The sequence below is a fragment of the Cervus elaphus genome, chromosome 20 (genome assembly GCF_910594005.1).
Source record: "Cervus elaphus chromosome 20, mCerEla1.1, whole genome shotgun sequence".
Classification (NCBI taxonomy): domain Eukaryota; kingdom Metazoa; phylum Chordata; class Mammalia; order Artiodactyla; family Cervidae; genus Cervus; species Cervus elaphus.
The window spans coordinates 45,833,604-45,849,272 of NC_057834.1; the positions used below are offsets into that span (position 1 = coordinate 45,833,604).

At 42.6% G+C, this 15,669-nt stretch overlaps 1 non-coding gene across 1 annotated transcript; it reads left to right on the forward strand.

Annotated features, from left to right (window-relative positions):
- Positions 1-882: 882 nt before the first annotated feature.
- LOC122678577 lies at positions 883-1,005 on the forward strand. The gene has a single exon (XR_006336230.1). It is a non-coding gene; the product is annotated as a small nucleolar RNA SNORA26 (small nucleolar RNA).
- Positions 1,006-15,669: the final 14,664 nt, after the last annotated feature.

The window sequence follows — 15,669 nt, forward strand, 5'->3', positions numbered from 1 at the left end:
TACGGTAAAAGACACAAACCTGGAACAACTATTTATGAAAGCTTATCTTCCCCACACCCCCACATAATCCTCCACCTACAATGCTTAGTGATAATTGCTGTGTGAGATTCTGCAAAGGCTTGAAGGGAATCTATTTTCCGGTTGCTGTGGGGCCTGACATTTTGTGGGAGAAAGAAAAATGTGTCAAATTTCTTCATTATAAATAGGATGAAACCGAAAAAGCTCACCAGAAGGTATCTGACTTGAGGTCAAATGGGGATGAATTTTGCCATGCTAGCAGAAGTGTATAATACGTACAGTTCATTGACTGATACCGTGCCAGGCATTTCACACATATTATGAAACTTTCTTTTATCATAATCATTCAAGGTAACATCATTGTAGAAGTACATTAAAAAATTTATTCAACCAAAGTTAAAATTAAAAAAAAAACATTTTATCAAGGCAAGTAAGCTATTGCTTTGCATTTTGTAGGCAGGAGAATCCTATTGTTTTCATCCTGCCTTTGTCCCATTTCATACTCCTCTGTTTCTCTGTGACCTGACTTTATTCCTAGAGCCCTACCTTTTGTCAACTGAACCATTTCTATGCACTGAGCAATAGCAGAAGTGATGGCTGGGCCCTTCTAAAGGCTCCCTGAGCGCTGACGTGTTTCAGGACACCAGACACCGTCTGGAGGCAAGAGCAGCCCGTCTGTCAGAACGTGTGTGTGCTAAGTTGCTTCGGCCGTGTCCGACTCTTTGTGATCCCATGGACTGTAGCCCTCCAGCCTCCTCTGCTCATGGAATTTCCCAGGCAAGAACACTGGAGTGGCTTGCCATTTCTTCCTCCAGGGAATCTTCCTGACCAGGGATCAAAACCGTGTCTCCTTCACCCTTTCCATTGCCCTTTTAAGGCTGACGCAGTGCCTTAAGAGGCTAACAGAAGAGGGTAAAGAAAGTCTCCATAAAACCCAGAGAAGAGATTTTTAGAACTCCTCTCTGGATCCTGTCTGGAGTCACAACTGAATCGGAAGATTTTAAGTCCTAGCACTTAGTAGTATATGTATAGTTAATACAAAGTCATTAAATTTAAACCTGACCCTCGATTTGACAATAAAAAGAGAAACAAAAATCCATGTCTCTTGCGTGTCCTACATTAGCAGGTGGGTTCTTCACCACTAGCGCCACCTGAGAATCCCGTCTGTTAGAATGGGCAGCTGCTTTCCCAGCCCACTGAAGTTAGCAGGATGTCCCAGGACAGAAAGGAATCACTTCCCTTCAACTCAAGAATCTTTTCTCTCAGTGACTGGGCTCTACTGGGCTGAACTCTCCTGAAATTGAACGCTCTTGCTAACTTTTTGGCTTCTTGTTAGGTGGCTTGGGTATTTATAAAATTTGCTAGCAAACATCTTTGTTGAAGAGTACATTTATAGCAATGCAATTTATTTTTTAGAAAGTGGCAGCTTGGAGAAGATTGGTTCCATCAATGAGCGAACAAGGGTGAATTTAGCTTTCACTCAAAACCAGACTGAGTTAAAAATTAGGCCTCTCACTTTCCTCAAGGTGGATGGTCAGCTGCCACAGGCATGTGTCCCCAAGGACTTGTGTCTCTGCTGTAAACTGGACAAGAGTAAAATGGGGTCAGATGGGCCTAGTCCTTCAACTCTAGAGTCTTCCAACAGTCCTCTGCTTTAGTCACTGGATTGGAAACACCCCTGTGCTTCTGCTCTGTCCTACTTCTGTGTTTGGGTAAAAGTTATACACCTCAGTGTGTTCTGTCCCCAAGCTGATCATTGTAAGAGTCACTAATCTGAGTTAGCACCCAGACAAGTGCCCAGTCCTCTCCTGAAGCAACTGTGGTTCAGCGAGCTGAGGTGGGACCTGGAATCTATTTGTTAAAGGCACTCAGGTGTGCACTTAGTTTTACCCACTGATTTCATTGACCTCCCTCATGATCCAAGGGATGATTATTTCATTTATGGTACTTCTAGTGTTCAAAATTGACTGGTGCCAAAAACTAATCTCTGCTGCTTTGCAGTTGAAGAAACTGAGGCACAGAGAGGGTCTCTAACGGGCCCAGACCCCCTTGCAGTACGTGCTGGAGCCACACCCGGGTAGCATCCCTTCTACTCCGAAACCCCAGACCACATTTTCCAGTTCACTCTTGTGTCAGATCTTCCAAGTAGCTGTTTCCTTCCCCTATACTGCATTTCTACCGAAAACTTCCCCAATGTATTAATAATTTCTCACTTGATACTGTTTTTTACAACAGATATATTTCAGAAAAGTCTATCATTACCCCGTGATTCATGTTGATGACTTCATTAACAAACCGAATATGGGTGTGGGTAACTTTTCTATCTTTCCTCTTTCATTCATCAGTTTGTGTTCTGTTTACTTACACCAGTATAGTGTCTTAATTACTGTAGTTTTAACCTGAGTTTTGAAATCTAGTAGAGTAAATCCTCCAACTTAATTCTCCTTCCTGGCTAACTTGTTTTGAAATCCAGTAGAGTAAATCCTCAAACTTAATTCTGCATCTTGGCTAATTGACATAATTTGATTTCCACTTACATGTTATAATTTGCCTGCAAAATTATACCTCCCCACATATGCCAGCTGCAATACTATTCAGAAGAACAACGATTTGACATTCTAAAAATATTGTCTTCCAATCTATGAATATAATGTATATTTCTGTTTATTTAGGTCTTCTTTAATTTCTCTTAGCAATAGTTTTCAGGAGTCGTCAGTATCTGTATTCTTCAGCATTAAATGATCATGGATGTTTCTCTCTATTATGTTTTATTGAATTTCATTTCCTAATACTGCTGGTATGGAGAAATGTGGTAGATTTTTATATGAGTCCTCTTGACTGCACCATTTAAAAATATACAAATAAATGCATTTTGATAGATGTATACACTATGGAAACCACAGCCAGAATGAAGATGCAGGGTGTTTCCATTGGTCACAACTTTCCTTGTTCCCCTTTGCAGTGCATCACTCCCTCAACTCTTAGCCCCAAGCAACCATTGCCAGTTTAGATGAATTTGCCTTTTTAACAAATTTATACACTGGAACAGTATACATGCTCTTTCTTGTCTGAAAATTAAGCACTCAACATATAGCTAAGAGATGATGTGTGTAAAGCCTCAAAATTGTACATGCAGAAGAATATTATTACCATCTCTACTTCAGAAATGAGTCCCATTATGCTGGCACTAGAGATAAGAATGAAGATCTCTAATTTTCTCCAAACACCATTTATCCACCTTATTGCACACTTACTTGGAGGACATCCATGTGTGGGCGCTTCCACGTTTCAGGCTGGGGGTCTAGGGCAGAGCCTCAGGGTCTCATCATCCTCCTCCTGGAATTGGTGCTTCCAGCAGTATAGACCTCATCCTCCTCCTGGAATTGGTACTCCTAGCAGTATAAGCCAACTGGATCTGTCATGTACATCTCCTCGGCAGGTGCACAAGTTCACTGTGGACTAAGTTACTCTCCTGGTCCTTCTTGCTCAGCTCTTGCTCTTTGAGAACGTAGATGATGCTGTGCATTCCTCACTTCCTATTGAACTTTCCAAGCTCAACTTGTCCTTATCCTCACCTCCCTTGGCAAACAGCTCCTCGACCATTACCTTGCTTCTCTTGGGGTTTTCTCATCCTCTGAACCTGCTGATTTCCTTTCTTCCATTCCCTCTCTCCTCTCTGTGTTTCCAGTGTGTGGGCCAAGTTGAGGCTCCTATAGGAGACACACAGAGAAGGAACCAAGATCAGGTCTTGGCTACAGATCCCAGTGCACATTTAACATGCATCTCAGTCTCTTATGCACTCAGAAAATAAACAGGAAAGGAATTTGGAGAATTGGAATAACCTTCTCTTACAGATGGGGAAACTCAGGCCCAGAGAGATGTGGAGATTTTGCCTAAATTCCCACAGCCTTATGCAGCATGGCTGCCACACAAACCTTGACCACAAGTTTTTGTATCCAAAAGCACCAGGAACCCATGGCTAAATTTCAGGGGACATTTGATCAAACATTCTTCTTAGTTTCCTTCCTAAAATAAAAATACCTGATGGACATTTCCCCAAAAGAATTTCATGTCTTTTCAATAGTCCTGTATTTATAATTGGCATTTCTTTCTCCAGGGTATCTTCCTGACCCAGGGATTGAACGCAGGTCTCCTGCATTGCAGGCAGATTCTTTACCATCTGAATCACCAGAAGCCCAAACTCCTCCCAGTAGTCCCATATTTATACTGTGTTTACCAACTTGGTGGACACAGTGGGACCAAGGAATGCATGAATGTTGAATACGTCACAGTCTGTATTTTAAAATTAGATGTGCTTCTCTGTAAAACATCTGGCTCCTGTGTTAGAGGCCATGTTCCTGAGAGCCAGGCCTTCTCTGTGCCTCAGTTAACCTCCACCTGAAGTCTCTTCAAAGCCTGCCACATAGAATATTCAGTAAATACTTGTCAAGCAGATCCATACTAGTTACCAGGAATCACTAACTCTTACTGAGGTCTTCTGCTCCCTACCCGATTTCCACCGATCCTACCCTGTGTCTATGTGAAAACAATGAAAGCACAGCCCTGGTGACAGAAGTCCAAGATGCAAATTCCAACTCCACCAAAATACCAAGTCTGCTTTGCATGGTGATTTCATTCCCCTCTTTGAGCATATGGATCTCATGTATAATGGAGAAGAATGTATCATGTAAAATAGAGAAAGTAGTACTAACCTTGGATGATTAACTCTGATATCATACAGGAGACAGGTCCCAATCCCTGGGCGCTGGCTGCACAGTATAGGAAATCTACTCCAGAGACACTACAGGCTCTGTGGTAAACTTGGGGATAAGACTCGAGAAACTGCATTTCAGCCAAAAATTCCAGGGAGATTCTCATGAAGGAAAAAGCCCCAACATTAAACAAATGGCCGAGAATGAAGACCTTGAAATCCTAGCAGCAACAGGCATGACTCCGCTTAAGTAGAACAGCAGTGGCCAGTGGTACATGATGAGGCCTCAGGAAGTGAGCATAACTGGAGACCTATCCTCAGGCTCCTCCATGTGCCAGCTTCACTCCAAACCCACAGGTAAACACAAAGCTGAGTGGGTCAGCCTATGAAATGAAGTCTCATTTAGGATCCACCTCTTTTCTACCAGGGCATCCTCCTCCACTTCTCCTCTAGACCCTGCTCACAGAGTGAGGAAAAGGAAGGGCCCTAGCAGTGCCAAGTCCTTCCAAGTGCACCCCTCATCCTCCCCACCCTGGGCCTCGGGGCGGAGCAGGGGTGTGAGCGAGTCAGTGACTACCTCTGTGCTCTCATCACATCCTTCTCGGTCCCTGCACCCTGGTCCCCTCGAAGCCCACTCTCAGACCCTTCCAGAATGCCAGGTGCCAACATTCACAGAACATCTTCCATCATCAAGAGTTATAACAGAATGTGGGGCTGTTTCTACACAGATCCTAACCCTATAAACGTGCCCTGTGTACCAACCCAATTCAAACTCTCCTTCTAACTCCTAGCTCCCTGGTCTCCACCTGGTGGAGAGGCGCAGCCACACAGGTGAATGCTGGGATGCAGCCCAGTTCCAACAGAAGACAACTGGGATTCTCAGAAAAAGGCTGTCCTCAGGTAAAATGAGGCATTTGATGGAGTCTGTCATCAGCATCCCACCCACTGCTCTTTCCTGCATCTTTTGTTCTTTTCTTTGGAGTGTTTTTTCCAACTCTCTAATCAGCTGTCAGATTCCTACTTCAGTGCCATACAGACAAAGATAATGTCATACTAGAGATGTTTTTATGCAAACACAGGTGCAGCCATTTATGGAGGAGTAGATAATTGTGACTGAGATTGAACTGGCAGTTCCAAATCAGGGTTGCAGAAGAAGAGCTAAGAAAAGGCATTTTAAGGTCTGTTTGCAAATAACAGGACATAGAATCAGCCAATTTCCTTTGGAAAAGCAAATTCACCTGGATTACCTGCTGAAAGGACTGGAGATGGCAAGTATTCAAAACTTTAGCAACCAAAAGCAATGGCCTTGATGAGGCAAGGGATGGTTAGTTGAAACATTACATAGCAGACATCAGTACAATCATTTTTGCTCCCAAAGACCACATCACAGATCTCTTTGGAAAAGTTCAGGGAGCTTTCTTCCTTCCATAATAAAAGTGATTTCAGGGAATTGTTGAGAACCAATCATTAACCACACAGGATGAGTTGACATGAGGTACTAACAGTTTAAACTTTATTTATTTATTATTTTTGGCTGTGCTGGGTCTTCATTGCTATGCAGGACCTTGCTCTAGTTGCAGCAAGTGGAGGTTACTCTCTAGTTATGGTGCACAGGCTTCTCATTGTGGTCCCTTCTTTTGTTATGGAGCCAGGACTCTAGAGCATATGAGCTTCACTAGCTGTGGTGAACACATGGGCTTTGTTGCCCTGCAGCATGTGGAATCTTCCTGGTCCAGGTATCAAACTCATGTCCCCTCCATTGGCAGGCATATTCTTAATCACGGGGCCACCAGGGAAGTCCATGAGATACCCACTTTTACCTTAGGCCTTCTCTCTAAGGGTGGAGGAAGAGCATTGTTCCTTGTGAAGGAATGTTCAGTCAAGGGTCAGTGCAAGGAGAGGAATTAAGCTTAATTGAGCTCCTCCCTAGTACCCTCAAGTCAACTCAGGCAAAGGTCACACCTGTCTAGGGTCTAGACCGAGAGCCACAGCCTTCAGTTATTTTTCTAGACAATGGGAAACCCCTTACACCTACCAGGTGCCGAGGTAACTGGCCATGTATTACAACTCCCTTACACATACCCCTGTATGGGAGGAGGCCACTGGGGCTTGCTTAGCATCACCTGTTCTGTGTTTGAAGCCAGTTTACTCTTCAAGCAAGCTCACCTAAACTTCTGGATGTCTGTGTGAGAGAGGATGGTGATCTTTGGGATTTTGCTGGCCGAGCCCCACCCCCAATGTGGGCCCCACGAGTGACCAGGGTGCTCCATCCCCACCTCCTCCTGTACTGCTTGGTGGCTGCAGAGGCTGACCTGCTGGAGGAACATCTTGGTGAAATCTGGAATCTGCCCCAGGGCCTAGAGGAGTCCATCTGCATTAACAGCCACCCACAGGAGCACCTGGAACACAGGCTCAGCTCCTCAGGCCCACGGAAGCAGTAGGAGAGGCCCAGGGCCTCCTATTTCTGGTCTATTTAGCGAGAATATATTTCCTGGCTTCCATTTCCCAGAGATTTAGTTGGTGTGGAGTCCTAGAGTCTGAATTTTTCACATAAACACAACCATATGTTTCTGATGTGGGTAAGCTGTAGATCACCGTTTAAGACCTATTGTTCTATAACACTGAGTCAAACCCATATATAAGTTTGTTCTCTTTTAATTAAATCTTTAATTAAAAATAGATTCGTTGAACCACAAATTAACATGAAGATCTTCAAACATTCCTTGGAAAATGTCCTTCGTTACATTCTTTTGCCTTCCAGAATTAAAATCAAGCACTCATTCCACAGTTAATTCCTAGTAACAGATGAAAAATAAAACAAGCAACAACATGAACAAAAAAACTCACCACCCCTACCACCAATTACAAAACGATCCTTCAAGAAACTCGGCCCTGAGGAAGAGCAACATGCCCCCTTTTTGAAGTAGATGGAAAGACCTCAACTTCTGCTTTTTACACTTAGCTAATTACATATTTCCCATCAGCACCTCTGGCTGTCACTATAGAGGAACTCACTGGTAGAATCAGCAGAATGGGTGAAAAGTCAGCCAGGCTATGAACTATTATTTTAAGATAAAGTAGTAAAATTGGAGTATCTTTTACTATGTGGTTATTCAAGCATCCCAGAAATTTTTCCTTCATCCCAGTGTTGCTGGGGACTCTAGGAATTGATAATATAACCAGTAATTAATGGAAGACCCAAGTAATGCTTTTAAAAAACATCATTTTGTGCACAAAGATTTTACAAAAACAACAGCATATGAATCATGTAAATTTCAGACCTGGTCAGGATCAAATCACAAATTACTTTTGGGGAAAATTCCTAAAAGCTAATTTGTGTTTCACCCTTTAAAAGGTAGTGCTTCACCCTAATTTTAAAACAAAGTTGCAAAAAAGTGTATCTTTAAGATGGAGTATTCTACAATATTTAACTTTTCATAAATTATATTATTTCCCTCTACATGTTAGAATCCATTCTAAAACAAATGAAATCAACCTGTGTCATCACCAATGTCTTCCAATTTGCTGTAAATGAGAACCACGTTGGGTACAACTGTGCAGGAAATAGGGTGAGAGTCCTTGAGGGGAAAAAAATAGAAAGGAAAAAAGACACTTAATGAAATGCTTCAAAGAAGTACCAATATTGCTTGACCTGTCAGTAGACAACCTGCAGGTCCATACAGGGTTCATTATGTCCCCCATCTTATAACTTCTAAAGTGAATGTAATAGACACATTGAACTGATGTTCTATGTCTGCTGTAATAAGTGACCATGAGTTTAGCCTCTGAAAAGAACACACTTTTATTACCTTAAAAGAACACACTTTTATTATCTTCAATTTTGTTGGAGGCCAACAAAGTTCTCATTAGACTAAAATCAAAATGTCAACAGGACTGTCTTACCTTCTGAAGGCTCTAAGGGATAATATGTTTCCTTGTCAATTCTAAAGGAGGAGGAGGGGAAAACAGAGGCAGAGTAAGGAGGAAGATGACCAGAGCCTGAATGGCAAAGAAAGTTCTAGTCCCTGGTCCCAGAATAGCAGCTGCTCTCTCTTGAACTTCTCCTGACCTCATGGTGGACAGTTACACATGCCCAACCACCTCTTTCATCCTCCAACCCCCTTGATTCCCATAAGAGCAGCCTCTTATCACATCCCCCTCCAGCCCCCTTCCATGCTCTGATTTTAGGGATTTTTTCTTTTTTGCCTAGGTCTCCTTAGAGCTAGCCACAGATTCCTCACCAGCACCCAAACCCTAGTCTGTGGCTCTGGAGAGTCCAAACCACAGAAATCTCCCAGGAGAAGAGGAAATGCAGGCCACATGTTCTCATGGGGTCACTCTGCAGAAATCTCAATCTGGCTGTTCAAAACATGCCAGGTTGATATTTGGGAAGATGCAAAAACTGTTTACAAAAAAAAAAAAACCCAAAAAACCAACTCCTTTGTGCAAGTTATTGTTACATGGAATAACTTATACTATAAAACCCTAAACCAGGTGATCAATTCTCATTCTAAAGTCACAGATAAGCCTTAACAAGGGAAAGCATGCTGTGAGTACTAATTACAGGAAATGAACAAAATTGGGGCAGATCCCACAAAGGCCCAGGTAGCAGAAGATTCTTAGGCCAATGGCTAAGCAACCTCCTGTATTAGTCAGCTCAGGCAAGCCATACAAAATTACCATAGATTGGGTGGCTTAACTATTAGTCTGTTTTCACACATTCTGGAGGCTGGTTGTCCAAGATAAAGACTCATGTCATGTTCATGTCATGTCATGTCAATTCAATTGATGATGCAAACACTCTTCCTGGCTTGCAAATGTTAGAGCAGATTTCTCACTGGGTTCTCTCCAGGCTTCTTCTGTGTGGTTGAGCTGGGGTAGGGCAGGAGCCCAAGCTCTCTGGTTTCTTTTCTCACAAGGACACTAAACCTATCAGATCAGGACCCCAAGTGACTATGGCCTCATTTAATCTTATGCAAGTGAAAGTTATATCGTAGAGTCGTGTCTGACTCTTTGCAAGCCCATGGACTGTAGCCTACCAGGATCCTCCGGCTATGGGATTTTCCAGGCAAGAGTACTGGAGTGGGTTGCCATTTCCTTCTCTCGGGGATCCTCCCGGCCCAGGAATCAAACCCAGATTCCCGCATTGTAGGCAGACGCTTTACCGTCTGAACCACCTTAATTACTTCCTTAAAGATAGAAGGCAGGAGGAGAAGGGGACAACAGAAGACAAGATGGTTGGATGGCATCACCGACTCAACAGACATGAGTTTGAGCAATCTCCAGGAGATGTAAAGGACAGGGAAGCCTGGCATGCTGAAGACCACAGTGGTCACAAAGAGGTGGACATGACTGAACAACATCTTCCTCAAAATGCTTTCTCCAAATACAGCCCCACAGGGATTAGGGGTCAACATATGAATTAGGTGGTGGTGGGTGCTGGTGGTGGTGATATACATTCAGTTCCTAACACCCTCCCCAGCCTTCTCCCCCCATGAAGGCATTTGCAGCTCTCAGCTCTAGTCCCTAGGAACTTCCCAGGCACTGGCTACTCAGATTCATCTCCCCATAGACTTTCTCCTTCTCTCTCTCTCTCTCTGACTCTACTGCCTGAGCTCAGGGCACAGCTGTTGACTGGCTGATTCTAAGAAGCCGTGGACTGACTTGCTTTCACCTGGATGAGTTTCAGAAGGGAGCAGAAATGTGGTCACTGAGGATTCTGGCTGCGGTGGCAGGCTAATGCTCCCCCAAAGATGTCCACATCCGGGTCCCTGGAATCTGTGATTATGTTACTTGACATGGCAAAAGAGACTTTGCAGTGTGAATAAATTAAAGATCTTGAGATGGGCACCGCATGGAATCACAAAGGTCATATAGAGGGAGGAAAGAGAGTTGGTGTCAGAATAATGTGTTGTGAGAATAACTTGATCAATTGTAACTAGCTTTGAAGATGAAAGTGGCCCATGAGAGTAGAATCTGGGCATCTTCTAGATGCTGGACAAGGCAAACAGATTCTCCCCTAGCATCTCCAAGAACCACCACAACCCAGCTGTCACATTGATTTTAGCCCAGTGAGATTCATCTTGAACTTCTGACCTCCAGAATCATAAGATAAGAAATGTGTGTTGTTTTCATATTAAAAAAATCATACACCATGACCAAGTGGGCTTTATCCCAGGAATGCAAGGATTCTTTAATACCCGCAAATCAATCAATGTAATATACCACATTAACAAATTGAAAGTTAAAAACCATATGATTATCTCAATAGATGCAGAGAAAGCCTTTGACAAAATTCAACACCCATTTATGATTAAAACTCTCCAAAAAGCAGAAATAGAAGGAACATACCTCAACATAATAAAAGCTATATATGACAAACCCACAGCAAGCATCACCCTCAATGGTGAAGAACTGAAAGCATTTCCCCTGAAATCAGGAACAAGACAAGGGTGCCCACTCTCACCACTACTATTCAACATAGTGTTGGAAGTTTTGGCCACAGCAATCAGAGCAGAAAAAGAAGTAAAAGGAATCCAGATAGGAAAAGAAGAAGTGAAACTCTCACTGTTTGCAGATGACATGATCCTCTACATAGAAAACCCTAAAGACTCTACCAGAAAATTACTAGAGCTAATCAATGAATATAGTAAAGTTGCAGGATATAAAATTAACACACAGAAATCCCTTGCATTCCTATATACTAACAATGAAAAAACAGAAAGAGAAATTAAAGAAACAATACCATTCACCATTGCAACAAAAAGAATAAAATACTTAGGAGTATATCTACCTAAAGAAACAAAAGACCTATACATAGAAAACTATAAAACACTGATGAAAGAAATCAAAGAGGACACAAATAGATGGAGAAACATACCGTGTTCATGGATTGGAAGAATCAATATTGTCAAAATGGCTATTCTACCCAAAGCAATCTATAGATTCAATGCAATCCCTATCAAGTTACCAACGGTATTTTTCACAGAACTAGACCAAAGAATTTCACAATTTGTATGGAAATACAAAAAACCTCGAATAGCCAAAGTAATCTTGAGAAAGAAGAATGGAACTGGAGGAATCAACCTGCCTGACTTCAGACTCTACTACAAAGCCACAGTCATCAAGACAGTATGGTACTGGCACAAAGACAGAAATATAGATCAATGGAACAGAATAGAAAGCCCAGAGATAAATCCATGAACCTATGGACACCTTATCTTTGACAAAGGAGGCAAGGATATACAATGGAAAAAAGACAAGCTCTTTAACAAGTGGTGCTGGGAAAACTGGTCAACCACTTGTAAAAGAATGAAACTAGAACACTTTCTAACACCATACACAAAAATAAACTCCAAATGGATTAAAGATCTAAATGTAAGACCAGAAACTATAAAACTCCTAGAGGAGAACATAGGCAAAACACTCTCCGACATAAATCACAGCAAGATCCTCTATGACCCACCTCCCAGAATATTGGAAATAAAAGCAAAAATAAACAAATGGGACCTAATGAAACTTAAAAGCTTTTGCACTACAAAGGAAACTATAAGTAAGGTGAAAAGACAGCCCTCAGATTGGGAGAAAATAATAGCAAATGAAGAAACAAAGGATTAATCTCAAAAATATACAAGCAACACCTGCAGCTCAATTCCAGAAAAATAAATGACCCAATCAAAAAATGGGCCAAAGAACTAAACAGACATTTCTCCAAAGAAGACATACAGATGGCTAACAAACACATGAAAAGATGCTCAACATCACTCATTATTAGAGAAATGCAAATCAAAACCACAATGAGGTACCATTACACGCCCATCAGGATGGCTGCTATCCAAAAGTCTACAAGCAATAAATGCTGGAGAGGGTGTGGAGAAAAGGGAACCCTCTGACACTGTTGGTGGGAATGCAAACTAGTACAGCCGCTATGGAAAACAGTGTGGAGATTTCTTAAAAAACTGGAAATAGAACTGCCATATGACCCAGCAATCGCACTTCTGGGCATACACACTGAGGAAACCAGATCTGAAAGAGACACGTGCACCCCAATGTTCATCGCAGCACTGTTTATAATAGCCAGGACATGGAAGCAACCTAGATGCCCATCAGCAGATGAATGGATAAGGAAGCTGTGGTACATATACACCATGGAATATTACTCAGCCGTTAAAAAGAATTCATTTGAACCAGTCCTAATGAGATGGATGAAACTGGAGCCCATTATACAGAGTGAAGTAAGCCAGAAAGATAAAGAACATTACAGCATACTAACACATATATATGGAATTTAGAAAGATGGTAACGATAACCCTATATGCAAAACAGAAAAAGAGACACAGAAATACAGAACAGACTTTTGAACTCTGTGGGAGAAGGTGAGGGTGGGATGTTTCAAAAGAAGAGCATGTATACTATCTATGGTGAAACAGATCACCAGCCCAGGTGGGATGCATGAGACAAGTGCTCGGGCCTGGTGCACTGGGAAGACCCAGAGGAATCGGGTGGAGAGGGAGGTGGGAGGGCGGATCGGGATGGGGAATACGTGTAAATCTATGGCTGATTCATATCAATGTATGACAAAACCCACTGAAATGTTGTGAAGTAATTAGCCTCCAACTAATAAAAAAATTTAAAAAAATAAAAAAAAAAAAAAAAAAAAAAAACCACTTATGGTGGGAATTTGTTACCATAGCTTTAGACCAATTACTCTATCCCAAGAAATGGGAACTTTCAAGCTATTTAATTCTCGGTGAAGAAAATGTAAATAATACTGGATGAGGTGTAACCATCCCCATATAAGACGTTGAAACCTCACTTGCACTCAGGGATAAACGTCTAGTATGCTCCAAGACAGGGTTGTGCATGCCTGGGCTATTTGACACAGGGTTGCACTGTGTCAAATGGGGCACTGAATTTATATGTTCTTCACTGGGCTAGCTGCAGGGCTGTCCTTTGTTATATCTTGATCAACTACTATCTGAACCCCCCTTTCCCTTGATGAGGAATTTTCCATATTCTGCAACTTCTGAGGATCACACACTTCGTTTTCTGAGGGGCTAAGATGTGGATCTATTACCAGGAACTGGCCACTCCCTACAAGTAACAAATACTCCAGCATTTAATAGGAGGTGAGAGACACAGGAGTAGGCCCTGGGAAAATTCTTTCTGGCCACTGCAACAGAAGAATCCCCCCACCACAAGATCTTTAGCTGAACACCAACCAGGTGCAGCAGAATTCATGGAACCACGGGTGGTGTCTAGTGCCCAGGCCCAACAGGGTCAGCTGTGCAGTTAGAGGGTTTGTCACTGAGCAGAAGGCACCAGTGTCCGTTCCATTTGGTTTGTGTGCTCGCTTTCATCAGCCTGTTTTCTTCCTCCCAGTTTGTATAAATTCATTCTCCAGTTTTCTGGAGATTCTCTAAGGTATTACTAGCCCTGGATTTCAGTTTATCTCACATGAAAAGAGCCAGAATCTATTTCTGATATTGCAGAGATAGAAATGGGGCGGGGCAGGGGAAGGGAGGCAGAAAGCAAGATTCTTCGTGGAAGTTAACTGCATGCTGAGTTCCTTTGCTGTTCGCCCCAAGATTTTCCAGAACTCACCTTCCCCCTTAAACCAAAGGCACCTCAAGGATCAAGTTACTCCATTTCCCCTTGCTCTCTGGTCGGAAAACACAAGTTGGCTGTCTTCTCCAGCCTCCCACTTCTCTGCCCTCAGGTCTAACCCAGTCTTCTGCAGTAAGAGAAAACAAATAGACAAACCTCACTCTCCAAGCAAACCTCACTCTCTCATGTCATCTTTCTTGCCCTTATTTTAGTCATCAGTTTCTATTTCAGAGTCCTCATTTCTTGTATTCTGTATGGTAAGCAAAGGAAAAGCATGGTCCTTGGGATATCTTCAGAATGAAACAGGAAGAATCTGCACAGAAAACAAGTCCACCGAGTAGCACTTTGAGATGTAACCCGAAATCCGTATGTTTACACACATGAAATATACATATGCTTTTATTTTGTCTCTGTATTTCTATTCACTGTTTTCAGTTCAGTTCAGTTCAGTCTCTCAGTCGTGTCCGACTTTTTGCGACCCCATGAATTGCAGCACGCCAGGCCTCCCTGTCCATCACCCACTCCCGGAATTTACTCAAACTCATGTCCATCGAGTTGGTGATGCCATCTAGCCATCTCATCCTCTGTTGTCCCCTTCTCCTCCTGCCCCCAATCCCTCCCAGCATCAGAGTCTTTTCCAATGAGTCAACTCTTGGCATGAGGTGGCCAAAATACTGGAGTGTCGGCTTCAACATCAGTCCTTCCAATGAACACCCAGGACTGATCTCCCTTAGGATGGACTGGTTGGAGCTCCTTGCAGTCCAAGGGACTCTCAAGAGTCTTCTCCAACACCACAGGTCAAAAGCATCAATTCTTCGGTGCTCAGCTTTCTTCACAGTCCAACTCTGACACCCATACATTACCACTGGAAAAACCATAGCCTTGACTAGACGGACCTTTGTTGGCAAAGTAATGTCTCTGCTATTTAATATGTTATCTAGGTTGGTCATAACTTTCCTTCCAAGGAGTAAGCGTCTTTTAATTTCATGGCTGCAGTCACCATCTGCAGTGATTTTGCAGCCCGAAAAAATAAAGTCTAACACTGTTTCCACTGTTTCCTCATCTATTTCCCGTGAAGTGATGGGACCAGATGCCATGATCTTAGTTTTCTGAATGTTGAGCTTTAAGCCAACTTTTTCACTCTCCTCTTTCACTTTCATGAAGAGAATTTTTAGTTCTTCACTTTCTGCCATAAGGGTGGTGTCATCTGCATATCTGAGGTTATTGATATTTCTCCCGGCAATCTTGAGTCCAGCTTGTGCTTCTTCCAGCCCAGCGTTTCTCATGATGTACTCTGCATATAAGTTAAATAAGCAGGGTGACAATATACAGCC